The sequence below is a fragment of the Schistocerca nitens genome, chromosome 1 (genome assembly GCF_023898315.1).
Source record: "Schistocerca nitens isolate TAMUIC-IGC-003100 chromosome 1, iqSchNite1.1, whole genome shotgun sequence".
Taxonomy (NCBI): Eukaryota; Metazoa; Arthropoda; class Insecta; order Orthoptera; family Acrididae; genus Schistocerca; species Schistocerca nitens.
The window spans coordinates 323,837,515-323,852,296 of NC_064614.1; the positions used below are offsets into that span (position 1 = coordinate 323,837,515).

At 42.0% G+C, this 14,782-nt stretch overlaps 1 protein-coding gene across 1 annotated transcript in view; it reads right to left on the bottom strand.

Annotated features, from left to right (window-relative positions):
* LOC126245375 (neural cell adhesion molecule 2-like) overlaps window positions 1-14,782 on the bottom strand; it is a 624,777-nt gene that overhangs the window by 113,293 nt on the left and 496,702 nt on the right. The gene's annotated exons all lie outside the window — the stretch shown is intronic.

Sequence of the window (14,782 nt, forward strand, 5' to 3'; positions counted from 1 at the left end):
CTTATGCAACAATGTTTTTCAAACATTTACCATTTATGTTTACACTTAGTTCTTTCTCAATGTTTTTACATAGATTTTTTTCAATTCTTCGTCCTGTATGTATTTTAAACTTCCTGGAGAAAACAAAAAGCCCATTATTTCGAAATACTTGGCCAAACATTTATTTAAAACTTTTGAACATTGCGTCAACGACAGGGTAGACAAATATCGATGTATTTCTCCTCTGAAGACTGAGCAATGCAAAGCATGTCCTCCCTTCATAATCAAATTGCTGCCCCTTCTTGTCAATTCTCTTTCCTCGAAATTTTGTTTCAATCTATAGACTTTCACCTACCTCTTTCGCTGTTATATGCGCATTAACAAAACCTTCTTCGTCGACGTTCTCAATAATGTTCACTAGAGAGACATTCGAGAGACTTTGATGCTACTTTCACGTCCACATTTTCTGCTTGAAGTGCCTTACTGGCTGCGTTAATGACAAAAAGGAGGTCGTACCATATAACAACGCATATAATAAACTCGAAGCTTTTAATTCGTTCACAGCAAGCGACTGTAATTCGCTCTTTGTTTTCGATTCAACAGCGCTGTTGGTCACATCAAGCAGGGCATCTGCAACTTTTGTCTGGGACCTGATAGTTTTGACACTCTCCACCTTCCTTTCTCGTTTAAGATTGATACCCAGTTCAATACGATTTCTCATCTTTGAGTTGATGCACAGAAAACAATGTATATTCTTTGAATTCTTCTTCTTTCTTCTTCTTTAGCTCCGTCTTTAGGCCACAAGTGGCCCTTCCGGGACCGTCCGGCCGCCGTGTCATCTTCCGAGGAGGATGCGGATAAGGAGGGGCGTGTGGTCAGCACACCGCACTCCCGACCGTTAGGACGGTATTCTTTGACCGAAGCCGCTACTAATCGGTCGAGTAGCTCCTCAATTGGCATCACGAGGCTGAGTGCACCCCGAAAAATGGCAACAGCACATGGCGGCGGGATGGTGACCCATCCAAGCGCCGGCCACGCCCGACAGCGCTTAACTTCGGTGAGCTCACGGGAACCGGTGTAGCCACTGCGGCAAGGCCGTTGCCTATATTCTTTGAATTATGCCAAAAATGGGATTTTTCTGTAGATTTTCCAGCATCTGTAGTTAAAAGTGAGCGCTGTTCATCTTGCTTTTCCTTGACCGTTTGAGTCACTGAATCGTATTTTCTAAACCTGTCCCTGTCATGAAACATTTCCCTGTTGTCGCTTTAAACTTCACAGGACAGACAAGAACACTATCTTCACACAGAGTAGACACAAAATACGTGAAACGGCCTGACCTGAAAAGTACCACATGTTTAGACTGACAATGGATCATTTTGTGAGGAACGCCTGCTGACGGAAGAATGTAGTGCTTGACCGTTAGTAATAAAAGTGAGTAGAAAGGGCGCGGGTGTCTGGTGAGAAACAATAAATCGCGCTCGTCTTAGTTTACGCATGAGCAACAGTCATGTGCTGAAATAAGACATTACTATAGCGTATCAGTACGGTAGTCCCTGTTCCCCTCGACTCAGATGCTGGCATAATTTTCTGAGAAGTGCTCCAGTTGCCACAGTCGTGTCACAAAGGGTATATAATTGAATTAAAATTACATTAAATGTGATTTCAGAAACATTCTATTTCTTCAGATTTCCTGTAATAACAAAATTACGGGTGACAGTTTCCAAATTACATTCTAATGTTTTGCACGGGGCACCTAGGAGTGCGGGGCCCTGTGCGGTTGCACCGTTTTGCAAATGCCTAAGGCCGACCCTGGCTCTTAAAGTGACGTTGTAGTTAACAGTGACCGCTCTAGTTTAAGTAGCTTTAGTACAGCTTAGAGAGCCCCCGCTACTATATACCAGTGTAAAGTGAATTTGTGTATCGACCGGGTACGTGTAAGTGTGGGTTATGTGCGTAACTAATTTTTCTGAGTGTTGGTTACCTGTGTAACTGTTTTGTCGCGAATATGGTTTATTAAATGACTATTCAATGCATTTTGTTCAAGTCTAGAATGTTGTTCGATATGATGCAGTAACTTTGAGAATTCTCAGAGCTGTCAGCCAGAGGTGTTACTTGAAGTGAGATCACCTTCGTTACACAGATCTGTTTCAGAGCTAATGCTTTCCGTTGGTCCTGTTACCTGAGCAGTTGACACGCATCCGACATCGTTGCTGCTGACATTCCTCTTGTCGAGATGGCGAGATTCACTCAGCGTGACATGAAACGTTACTAATTGGTGTCAGATAGTAAGACTTATTAATGAAGTTTGGATTGGGAAAAATTAAAAAGTCGTTTGAGCACAACCACCCTCAGTTGTAAACAACCCAGCTCCTCACTCCCCAGCTACGTTCACTGGTGCCACAGCTGTGTTTAATTTTCTCTCTTTATGACACTTTTTATGTTGGACTGTTAGAATCCGTACCATAGATCTCAGAATTTTGAAGCTTGTTTTAAGAAATTTCTTTATGAATACCCTGTGTATTGTGGTTTACTATCTGCAGTGCTCGATTGTCAAGCAGCAGAGGACAGCAGCGAGCCGTCATCAGCCCCACGAGGAACGTCAGAGACGCAGCCATCATCAGTCCCCTAGAACTTAGAAGTACTTAAACCTAACTAACCTAACGCTATCACACACATCCATGCCCGAGGCAGGATTCGAACCTGCGACCGTAGCGGTTGCGCGGTTCCAGACTGTAGCGCCTAGACCCGCTAGGCCACCCCGGCCGGCAGAGACGCAGAGAAAGAGCGAAATGCATTCCCTATAGCTTCTCGATATTTTGGAGCTATTCACCTAATTGCCGACGTGTGCTACTGTTCACCGACTGAGTGACTCCTGAGACTGTTTGTTAGATTAGCTGTCTGTTTTAGGGAACATACATCAACGTGCGATCTTTTTAATGGACATCATACCGTCGTACAATGTATTTCACAGTGAGAGGTGAAGAGGCTAATGATAAGGTCCTCATAAATGGAGAATATTCTCTGTTAAATCGTCAATTTCGCTATTACAACTCATGGAATTAGAGCATGTGATACTACACTGTGGTTGTGATTCGTACGTGGGGGCGATAAGCTCTCCGGAGCTCTTGGCGCTAACAAGACGAGTAGGCCATGAGAATGCGGTGGGTTTTAACTTCACCCTGCCCTTCATTCCAGTACTCATCCGCACCAACAAACACACAAGACTGGGTTTCACAACTACTCAGTGTAGCCGAATACACACTAATGATACGTGCCCCTTTCCCTGGTTTGACAAACCGGTACCAATACGTTTTTATGCATTGTAGGGTGGGAACGCGCTAAGCCTCTTAGGCCCTTGACATGTTTTCTTTAAAAATAATGAACCAAAATATACAAACGGGAAAATAGTGTAGCTAATACTGGGCAGTGTGTTGAAAGGTGGACGCCTGTGTATGGGAGACCACATGGAAGTAAACTTTTGAACCAAAAAAGCTAAACACTGCAGTTGATTTTAAATACAGCGAAACGTGTTTGCTGTAAATTATACTTAACACAATCGCAAGAGACATCATAGCACCCACGTTATTTGTAAAAGCTGTGACTGCGGGCTAGAAACGTCAAGAACAGGAAGACAACAGACGGTGTCTTTTCGCACTTCCTCATGTGTTTCCTGCTGAAATCCGTCCATTATTGTTAGTTGATCAGGCCGTGAAGGACGTCGTTAATGCTGGTGAAAAATGGGAAAGACTGAAACATGGTGTCGATACATAGTCAATTCTCTGAGAACCACACATCTGGGACCTTCAAGCTTACCCTGTCACTCCTGTAACTAGGTCACTATTAAAGTTTTCACATGTCAAAAGTCATCGGCGCTCTGTCTGCTAAACTTCATAGTGAACGTCCTTGGTCTTACATCAAGATTCTCAGTTAGGGATGGGAAAAATCAAACAGTTGAAACTGACACCGGTATTTTATTTCTGAATAACCGGTATTTTTCGGCATTTCTCTGGTCTCGGTTCCAACAGCTCTTTCTTTAATGTTTTCTAGTAACTGGGTAATAAAACGGTAGTAATAAACCAGTATTTCATTTTGTCATAGCAGTGGTGCTAAAATGGATTTTAAACAAAACTTTTTAAAAAATCGATTTATGTTCATTCGTAAAATTTCCATTGCTTGCAAATATTAGGTTATTATAAGAAACGGGATAGATGATCGGTGTTATTTTAATAACAACACAGACAGTTGAAAATGAGCTACAAACGGGACTTAAGAATCTGTACAGCGTTGCTGAGACATTAATGTACATGATGTCCTTACTATCCAGAAGCAGTATTTCTTCTTGATTTTGGTTGCAGAGTAGGTGTGTGCCAAGCTTTTCATTTGTAAATATGAAGAAATTATCGTTGTTAGGATGTTCTGTGGCTTCTGAAGAATTGTTATCGTCTTTGAATCATATAATTTCTGATGAAAGGAATCGACTTACAGACCAAGGCATTATGGAGCAAGTCTTCATGAACAGATTGGACTATAAATATTGGCTAGGGAGATAATTCTTACTGAAACATTAACTATTGACAAGTAATTGATTCTGGCAACTATTTTATCAATTATGTAAACTGCCTACTTCAATTTTAGAAAAAAATAAATACTGACATAAAAAATCAATTATATTCATGTTCCTAATTAAAAGTAAATTAACATATTTGACTACAAAACGGGTTTTTCATTCGTAATAATTAAAGAACCAAAGGCTACAAATTATACACAAAAGCTTATTGTCTGCCAGTGGTATGAAATTAGGAAAGAGAAAAGAAATTAAGACAAAAGTAATGAATTACAAACTTAATTCATTAATATTTGTATTAAAAATATAATGTAAGCTATCTGCTGCCTGTGTCCACACGGTATGCCTATATCTGTCTGTTGGCTTCTGAGACGAACAACTTTATACAAAAAACTGAATTCTTCAAACTCAGTTTTCACCTTTTAGCACTGACCTTTCGGAATACCAAAATAGTTGTATAATCCTCGATTAAAAGAGGATTTTTGAGCAGAGTTTCAAAAAATTGAAATCGGTAGGAAAATACTGGTGATATCTTCGTAATATTCAGCCCCTCGTTCCTTTCGAGAAATGCAGCGAACAATATACGAAGTTTTAAACGTTATAATAGGGGGAATGCAATGGGCTAAATACCAGGTGGGCTGAGGGCTGAGGCGTGAAAGGGAACATAGACTGACGGGTGCAAATCTACTGTAGCAGGGTGGCGTACTGCTTAGCTCATCTACCTAGTGAGCAAGAGACCTGGGTTCGAATCCTGGCCTTGGTTGAAATTTTCATTCGTCACTTCAGTCAGCATATCTACTTCATACATAAACTTTTATTTCCTATCTGAGTTGATATTTGATTCTAGGTTTCTTGCAATTTATGATGCGGAAGTCTCCGGACCACTAGAATTTTTTCATCTTTATACGACATCGCCGTATGTTGTTGGAAAAAAACGAAAAAATAAATAAAATAAGTTATATCAGAAACCTGTAACTTAGATCGGTTTCAATTCTCAGGTTAACATGGAGATAAAAACGGTTGTCTCAAAGATAACTGCTATTCCTACTCTTAATCCATTACTAAGAGGCAAGAGAGACTGCTCGATCAGTCGCCATAAGAGACGACTCCTAATAACGAGACTTCTGGCGTTTCACTTCCGCTAACACGCGATAGCTCTCAAAGTTTTTTTTTTAAACGAAGAGCTAAGAAAAAGTTACTTCTTCGACGACCTCTTGCTGTTATATACATAAAGATGCAACGGAATTCATAAATTAAAAAAAGAGGATCGCTGTCATGAAGGTATTACACACGACGGAACAATCTGGCGGCTATCGTGAACCGTCGACGTTACTTAGTTGGACATACGAACGTCTCAAGTGACGTAATCCTCATCGGAACATTAAATTAATCTTCTTCTTATTTCTGAACAACCGACTGAATCGTGGGCTTACAAATATCACTAAAGGCACTTAAGGATTTTAGAAGTGTTCCTGCATTGTACTGGCAACAAAGGGAACGCTATGAACGGCCAAGCGAAATTGAAGAAAAGTAAGCGATTGCAACTTCTTGTGTCACAATCTCTATTTCGCTATTTAATTTACATTGGGCTTCAGATGTGTTAGGCTTCATCGACCTATACGACTAGCTCTCCGATCGAGATACATGTGTTTGCTATTCTACCTTCTGAGGGAACAGCGTAGTTCTCTGATAGAGATAAACGATACTGTCACCATACTAATAAGGGAACATTTCCAGGTTTGAATAAACAATCTTGTTATTACAGATAAATTGAAAAAAATTGTGTTTCTGAACCGACTTTTAACCCTAGAGTAACAAGACGCGAATCCCGAGACTTAAATAACGTGGTGGCGTAAAAAGTTACCCAATGTTTTTTAGAATTATCTCTGTTAAAAAAAAGTTCTGGAGTAATATAAAGTAATAATCAATAACATACAACATTTATTACACAGTTTGTCGAAGTCTTACAATACGACAAAGAAGAGAATAATTACCAATGTACTTATTGTATCATGATTGTCATATATGGAAATACGGATTGCCTTGTATATTGTATCCAATTGACCTGTTCGTCATAACATTGCAAAACACAATGGAACATAAGAATCACTGAAGGAATTGTTTAGCATAATATCACGAATAATAAGTAAAATGGTAAAAAAATATAAAGCTAACTATTACGAAAAAATACACTCCTGGAAATGGAAAAAGGAACACATTGACACCGGTGTGTCAGACCCACCATACTTGCTCCGGACACTGCGAGAGGGCTGTACAAGCAATGATCACACGCACGGCACAGCGACCAGGAACCGCGGTGTTGGCCGTCGAATGGCGCTAGCTGCGCAGCATTTGTGCACCGCCGCCGTCAGTGTCAGCCAGTTTGCCGTGGCATACGGAGCTCCATCGCAATCTTTAACACTGGTAGCATGCCGCGACAGCGTGGACGTGAACCGTATGTGCAGTTGACGGACTTTGAGCGAGGGCGTATAGTGGGCATGCGGGAGGCCGGGTGGACGTACCGCCGAATTGCTCAACACGTGGGGCGTGAGGTCTCCACAGTACATCGATGTTGTCGCCAGTGGTCGTCGGAAGGTGCACGTGCCCGTCGACCTGGGACCGGACCGCAGCGACGCACGGATGCACGCCAAGACCGTAGGATCCTACGCAGTGCCGTAGGGGACCGCACCGCCACTTCCCAGCAAATTAGGGACACTGTTGCTCCTGGGGTATCGGCGAGGACCATTCGCAACCGTCTCCATGAAGCTGGGCTACGGTCCCGCACACCGTTAGGCCGTCTTCCGCTCACGCCCCAACATCGTGCAGCCCGCCTCCAGTGGTGTCGCGACAGGCGTGAATGGAGGGACGAATGGAGACGTGTCGTCTTCAGCGATGAGAGTCGCTTCTGCCTTGGTGCCAATGATGGTCGTATGCGTGTTTGGCGCCGTGCAGGTGAGCGCCACAATCAGGACTGCATACGACCGAGGCACACAGGGCCAACACCCGGCATCATGGTGTGGGGAGCGATCTCCTACACTGGCCGTACACCACTGGTGATCGTCGAGGGGACACTGAATAGTGCACGGTACATCCAAACCGTCATCGAACCCATCGTTCTACCATTCCTAGACCGGCAAGGGAACTTGCCGTTCCAACAGGACAATGCACGTCCGCATGTATCCCGTGCCACCCAACGTGCTCTAGAAGGTGTAAGTCAACTACCCTGGCCAGCAAGATCTCCGGATCTGTCCCCCATTGAGCATGTTTGGGACTGGATGAAGCGTCGTCTCACGCGGTCTGCACGTCCAGCACGAACGCTGGTCCAACTGAGGCGCCAGGTGGAAATGGCATGGCAAGCCGTTCCACAGGACTACATCCAGCATCTCTACAATCGTCTCCATGGGAGAATAGCAGCCTGCATTGCTGCGAAAGGTGGATATACACTGTACTAGTGCCGACATTGTGCATGCTCTGTTGCCTGTGTCTATGTGCCTGTGGTTCTGTCAGTGTGATCATGTGATGTATCTGACCCCAGGAATGTGTCAATAAAGTTTCCCCTTCCTGGGACAATGAATTCACGGTGTTCTTATTTCAATTTCCAGGAGTGTAGTTCCTCGTGTAAAAGGAAATACAGATTTAGTAAATTAATTTCAAAATTTGATGAAATTATGATCACACCTTTTGGAATAAAACTGTAGTGGAAACGTTGAAAAATATTTTTCCGATGATCTTTGCACACTGATTTCTAACAGACAAAGCACTCAAAGGAATGTTTTCAGTCTCCTTTTCGACTGCAAAGAAAGCATAGTCCACTTTTTTCTGAAATCTTTTCTGGTCGTACTGCTGATCTTGGAATATCGCTCCTAAAATGTGTCAAAATCTGTTCCATGGTTATGCGAAGCCCTTTGGACAATTTTTTTTCTCGTAAGTGTGTCTTTCATATCTATACTTGAAAAAAGAGACAGCATTGGTCGTATATTTTTACTATTGCAGAATCGATTTTCTGTCACTGAGTGACCATCTTCAGTGCTATATTGTATAACTTAAATTGGGATGCACTGTTGACACTATGCATTACGGCGATCACATCTACTTCAACCAGCACAAAAGCCAATGACTTGAGAAAATGGCTTCGGCTGTTTGTGCCGCCATTCCCCTTATACAAGGCAGGTGTTTATTCCTGACCCATCTGAAAGCCCATACATGTATCGCATTGGCCAACGCCTGGCTTTTCGCGCCGTGGTCTTGTTATGGCATAGTAAATCAAATACGATGACTCCCCCTTTGTTATAGCATAGTAAATAAAATACGACGACTGCCACTTTGTTATCATTATAGAAAAGTACTATGTTCGATTTCTTTCCTTCTCATCTATTTCACCTATCTCATGCATCGTTGACAAATGAATAACGTTCCTTTTTTTCGGAACGTACGACTCCAACAATTTTTCTCTCCTGTAAATGAATACAAGTTACGAAACTGGCCTATTCTTGGTCTGAGGCAGGAATTCTGGAATTTCTGTTTTGTTATTCCGTACAGACAGGAAAGTGTATGAGGATATTGAAAGGGTAATGCAGTATGTAAAGGGGACGAAAATCTAATAGTCATGGGCGACTGAAATGCAGTTGTAGGGGAAGGAGTAGAAGAAAAGGTTACCTGAGAATATGGCCTTGGGACAAAGAATGGAAGAGGAGAAAGACTAATTGAGTTCTGTAGCAAGTTTCAGCTAGTAATAGCGAATACCCTGTTCAAGAATCACAAGAGGAGGAGGTATACTTGGAAAAGGCCGGGAGATACGGGAAGATTTCAATTAGATTACATTATGGTCAGACAGAGATTCCGAAATCAGATACTGGATTGTAAGGCGTGCCCAGGAGCAGATAAAGACTCAGATCACAATATAGTAGTGATGAAGAGTAGGCTAAAGTTCAAGACATTAGTCAGGAAGAATCAATACGCAAAGAAGTGGGATATGGAAGTACTAAGGAATGACGAGATACGTTTGAAGTTCTTTAACGCTATAGATACAGCAATAAGGAATAGCGCAGTAGGCAGTACAGCTGAAGAGGAATGGACATCTCTGAAAAGGGCCATCACAGAAGTTTGGAAGGAAAACATAGGTACAAAGAAGGTAGCTGCGAAGAAACCGTGGGAAACAGAAGAAATACTTCAGTTGATTGATGAAAGGAGGAAGTACAAACATGTTCCGGGAAAATCAGGAATACAGAAATACAAGTCGCTGAGGAATGAAATAAATAGGAAGTGCAGGGCAGCTAAGACGAAATGGCTGCAGGAAAAATGTGAAGACATCGAAAAAGATATAATTGTCGGAAGGACAGACTCAGCATACAGGAAAGTCAAAACAACCTTTGGTGACATTAAAAGCAACGGTGGTAACATTAAGAGTGCAACGGGAATTCCACTGTTAAATGCAGAGGAGAGAGCAGATAGGTGGAAAGAATATATTGAAAGCCTCTATGAGGGTGAAGATTTGTCTGATGTGATAGAAGAAGAAACAGGAGTCGATTTAGAAGAGATAGGGGATCCAGTATTAGAATCGGAATTTAAAAGAGCTTTGGAGGACTTACGGTCAAATAAGGCAGAAGGGATAGATAACATTCCATCAGAATTTCTAAAATCATTGGGGGAAGTGGCAACAAAACGACTATTCACGTTGGTGTGTAGAATATATGAGTCTGACGATATACCATCTGACTTTCGGAAAAGCATCATCCACACAATTCCGAAGACGGCAAGAGCTGACAAGTGCGAGAATTATCGCACAATCAGCTTAACAGCTCATGCATCGAAGCTGCTTACAAGAATAATATACAGAAGAATGGAAAAGAAAATTGAGAATGCGCTAGGTGACGATCAGTTTGGCTTTAGGAAAAGTAAAGGGACGAGAGAGTCAATTCTGACGTTACGGCTAATAATGGAAGCAAGGCTAAATAAAAATCAAGATACTTTTATAGGATTTGTTGACCTGGAAAAAGCGTTCGACAATATAAAATGGTTCAAGCTATTCGAGATTCCGAAAAAAGTAGGAGTAAGCTATAGGGAGAGACGGGTCATATACAATATGTACAACAACCAAGAGGGAATAATAAGAGTGGACGATCAAGAACGAAGTGCTCGTATTAAGAAGGGTGTAAGACAAGGCTGTAGCCTTTCGCCCCTACTCTTCAATCTGGACATCGAGGAAGCAATTATGGAAACAAAAGAAAGGTACAGGAGTGGATTTAAAATACAAGGTGAAAGGATATCAATGATACGATCCGCTGATGACATTGCTATCCTGAGTGAAAGTGAAGAAGAATTACATGATCTGCTGAATGAACAGTCTAATGAGTACACAGTATGGTTTGAGAGTAAATCGGAGAAAGACGAAGGTAAGTAGAAGTAGTAGAAATGAGAACAGCGAGAAACTTAACATCAGGATTGATGGTCACGAAGTCAATGAAGTTAAGGAATTCTGCTACCTAGGGCGTAAAATAATCAAAGACGGACGGAGCAAGGAGGATATCAAAAGCAGACTCGCTATGGCAAAAAAGGTATTTCTGGCCAAGAGAAGTCTACTAATATCAAATACCGGCCTTAATTTGAGGAAGAAATTTCTGAGGATGTACGTCTGGAGTACAGCATTGTATGGTAGTGAAACATGGACTGTGGGAAAACCGGAACAAGAGAATCGAAGCATTTGCGATGTGGTGCTATAGACGAATGTTGAAAATTATGTGGACTGATAAGGTAAGGAATGAGGAGGTTCTACGCAGAATCGGAGAGGAAAGGAATATGTGGAAAACACTGATAAGGAGAAGGGACAGGGTGATAGGACATCTGCTAAGACATGAGAGAATGACTTCCATGGTACTAGAGGGAGCTGTAGAGGGCAAAAACTGTAGAGGAAGACAGAGATTGGAATACGTCACACAAACAAGCAAATAATTGAAGACGTAGGTTGCAAGTGCTACTCTGAGATGAAGAGGTTAGCACAGGAAAGGAATTTGTGGCGGGCCGCATCAAACCAGTCAGTAGACTGATGACAAAAAAAAAAAAAAAAAAAAAAAAAACGGTGTCAGGCATTGTCAAATTTTTGTCGGGTACTTCACAAGATAGAAACCAGCTGTACATCGTAACGTTCCGGTTGTTTCCATATATAAGTACGCATAATTTCATCACATACAATGTAGGAATTGAAATGCGTATATCCCTAGTCTCTTTTTCCCAAATATGGGATGCGCTCATAAAAGTGATACGTCTTTGCGTCATATAATGAAATTATCTCTAGCCTATATTTTTCCGGCTTGCTTGACTGTTACACTTTGAATGGGTCGGAAGTTAAGGAGTTACTCGTCAGTAGTTAGGAGAGAAGAGGGAGCATACATTTCTCGACTGTGCTATACAAACATACATACTAAATCACGGGATGCAATGAACTTGTCTGACGTTCTTCTTTGCAATGTAGTATGTTTGTCATCAAACCTTAGATTTCTGATCGAAAAGTCGAATCGGTTTTTCTTCATAACTCCTCCGAAAAATGGGGACCCGCATACTATAGTCCACGGATCAGTATTACTGACATGCGCTTTTTTAGAGCTCCACTCATGAGCAGTATACCAAATAATGTTTTTACTTCGTTATGGTTTGTATCTCCAATATACCATTGCGGCGATGTGAATTTTGCCCTCGAATCAGCAATTTTTTGGTTTGTGAATATTAGTGATGCCATGTAATTAGTAAACAACAGTTCAAATAATTTCAGGGGAGTCGTTTCGTTTGGTGTCTCGCCTAGTGCACCAAGTACTCGCATTCTTTACTGGCACTCTCGACGGGAAGGGGTCTGCGTTCCAACAATACCCATTCCTGCCATTACTTGGCGATCACCTTCATCTGACGAATGAACCTCAAATGGCGTTAAATCGAATTCGTCATCCTTCTTGTTGTCTGTGCTACGACCGTCTTTAGGTTCACTCACATCTTCGTCTGACTCGCTGTAATATACGTTTTCAGCCTCTTCTCTTATTATTTCCTCTGGAGTTCTTAATATTTTCTCAGAAAAGATTTTCTGTGACTGCAAAAGAAAGTATCACCTATTCTGTATCATCATCATCATCGTTTAAGACTGATTATGCCTTTCAGCGATCAGTCTGGAGCATAGCCCCCTTATAAAATTCCTCCATGATCCCCTATTCAGTGCTAACATTGGTGCCTCTTCTGATGTTAAACCTATTCTGTAAACAAATAAATTTAACTTAAATAATATGGCAGGGTGACTTTTTACCCCGATGAATAAATTTCACGATTTGTCTATTAATGGATGATGGAGAATAAAGGCTGAGGGATTATAGCCTCCTCAACCTGAACAACAATACTGAGTAGAAAGGTAAAAGGAAGTGATCAACAACTGCTCGCAGCAATGTGTTCCTGTATATTGGCCTTCAGGTCAGGTAAAGACAGAACATATCCATGATAAACATGTTCTGTTATATATCCACAGAGCCAAAAGTCACACCCTTAAGATCAGGTAATCTTGCAGCCCATGCATCTGGAAAGCCCCTGGAGATAACATGTTCGTACAAGGTTGTATTCCGCAGATCTCTTACTGGGCGAGCGAGATCAGGTGTTGCTCCATCTTGCTTGAAACAGTGATATACAGACAGATTGCGCACTTAAAAAGCAGGAATCATACGCTGCACAAGGTTTCGTCAATGTGCGGGCATAACGGTAAACCTAACAGGCTCTTTGGGCATATGCTCTTCAAAGAAGAACCGACCGAGAATAACAGTGGTTGTGAATCCACATCACACAGTCACGTAGGGGGGGGGGAGCAGTGCCCCTTCGTGCACAACACGCGGTTTAACAGTACCTCAACTTAGGAAGTTCTGTGTATTCACTGCACCCTGTAGCGTAAAATGTCCCTCGTTACTCCAAAGAATACTGCGAGGTCACATGTTGTCAACGAAGATCCGTGCCAGAAACGGAAGAGAAAATTCAGAACGTTGATTTGGATCATGAGATTTCAGTTGTGGCACCGTCTGTATCGTGTACCGGTACCAGTGAGAAACAGATCACAGAACTTTCTGTACTGTTAACCACGGGATGGACAATTCTCGCGATATTGCACGAGCGCTAGCACCTTTCGGGGCACCTGCGGTATTTTCAGTCACAACAACAGGAACATCGTCGACAGCTTCCACTGGAGGAGGGCACCTTCCTCTTCTAGGTGCCACACGAAGCTTACCCGTGTTTTAAAATTTCATTGCCATCTTCCTTCAACTATCTGATGGTACTGAGCCTCTCCTCAGTCAGCGATCCCCTCTCAATGCAGCAATCTAGTTGTTGCCGTCCACACATAACGTTTTCACTAATAGCGCCCAGTCCCTCACCTCGATAGCCATACTTTTCACTCATGTTATGGCTTGTCCATCTACAGCGTGGATGTCATACAACGATACAAACTGCATACAGCGATAGATTTCTACCTTGTGGCCGCAAATGGAACTAATGTTTTCTCCAACTTAAATGAGTTACGCAATAACGCATTAGCATATCTACCAGATTTCGTTGGAATGTTATAATTACAGCCAACACTGGACTTCTGAGAGTATCTGAACTTTAATTGTACATAGTTGACCAATTTTGTACATATGCGGTAGGTAAAAACAAGGAAAAGAAGAAAAAAACAAGTGAGTTCAACGATGTCCTAGGCTTTAAACGTACTTCCAGTTGTCCATTTCACTTCAAGCAAAGTGTTTTCATTTTCATGTCAATTTACCAAGAGATAACAATTCCTTACATATTGCATAAATAAGCGTGGTTTATGTAGCTGCCAATGAAGTATTATTTTGTATTCATTCTTGAGAGGACAATATTGCACACTGAAGAAGAGTATAATTAGTTATCTATTTTATTTCCTCTGTAATAAAATGCGTCATGGTGCTGTTCTCGTCGCTACGTGGGCACGTCACTTGGTCGAAATAAACGCACGAATGTGACGAAGTCCTACGGCAGTATACACTTAACGAGAAATCGATACTGGCAATCAGTTACTGACTGACACGCTGCCCATCAGGCACAAGTAGCAAAAGGAACTTTAGTTCACAAACGAATCGTATATAATGTACAGTGCTTTCTAGCGTGGAATGCCAGGCCGTTTGAACAAATGCTGCGCCATCGCTTGTCCTCTGGAGCCAGTACTCCAAAGTGTCTGCGGAATTTGCCAGACATGTGAAGACA